The following is a 1,289-nucleotide window of genomic DNA, read 5'->3' as shown; positions in this document are numbered from 1 at the left end:
TTTTTTGAAACTGAGTCTCACTCTATCGCCCAGGCTGGATTGCAGCAGCATGATCTTGGCTCACTGCAACCTCCGCCTCCCCGGTTCAAGCAATTCTCATGCCTCAGCCTCCCAAGTAGCCGGGATTACAGGCACCCACCACCATGTCTGGCTAAAGTTTTGTATTTTTAATAGAGATGGGGTTTCACCATGTTGGCCAAACTGGTCTCAAACTCCTGACTTCAGGTGATCTGCCAGACTTGGCCTCCCAAAGTGTTGGGATTACAGGTGTGAGCCACCCCACCCGGCCACAAAGGACAGATCTTTGAGAGAGACTTTGGCCATTGTAATGCCAAAGAAATTCCCCTCTCCCAAATCAGGAGAATCTTAACTAGTATGTAGGAATTCAGTTAGGCTGCCCTCTGATCTAGAACTCATAATTTCATCCTCAGATGTGACAACTTTTTGTCTTAGTTTAGTACATGATCGTGTTCTACAAGAAAACTTGCCATTGTAACTCCCAGGTGAGGTCTGATTTCTCCACGGATGTTTTATTATTCTGGAGTACTGAGTTAGAGATCGATGGTGAAATTCCCAGAATGACTCTTCTGAAGAATTCCACCTTTAAATTCTGGCCCATCCCAGACTGTGAGGTAATCAGTTAGGACAAGGACAGATTATACACTGGCAGAGTCTACTGTCCCACCTAGGGGGGCTCTGAATTAAATCAGAACACCAAACAGAACTGTTATCCCCCCCAAACCTGTTTGGAGGTCAGTTTACAGAATGACACTTAGTACTAAAAATCTGTACTCCTTATGGAGATTCCCAGTCCATAGGCTTCAGCCTCTGCCTCGCCTTCCAACCTTACCTTGAACCGTTTTCCCACACTCCACTCCAGTTACATTGACCTTTCTCTCCCTCAAATATGCCAAGCTGCCTCTGCCTCTGGGCCTGTGTACCCACTCTTCCCTCTTCCTCACAGACCTTGACAAGTTGACTCTTCCTCCTGACCAACATCTGCTCAAATGTCACCTTATCCAGGAAGCCCCTCCTGTCCTCCCCATCCAATGTTGCAACCCCCTTTGCCCTTCAGTCACTTTCTGTCATGTTACCTGGTTTTCTTTTCTATCTAGCACTTATCACTACATTACTCTGTCTATTTATGTACTGTTTCATTGTCGTCTTCTACTAGTCCGTAAGCTCCACAAGAGCAAGGACCTTATCCATCTTATTTAGCAGTTACCTATCCTCAGTACCACGCTTCCTGACACCAAGGCACTCAATAAATCCTTGTAGAATAAACGTAT

The sequence above is a fragment of the Rhinopithecus bieti genome, unplaced genomic scaffold (assembly GCF_001698545.2).
Source record: "Rhinopithecus bieti isolate Rb0 unplaced genomic scaffold, ASM169854v2 scaffold_11380, whole genome shotgun sequence".
In the NCBI taxonomy this organism is placed as follows: domain Eukaryota; kingdom Metazoa; phylum Chordata; class Mammalia; order Primates; family Cercopithecidae; genus Rhinopithecus; species Rhinopithecus bieti.
The sequence above is the reverse complement of the archived record's forward strand: the minus strand, read 5'-3'. Positions refer to the sequence as shown.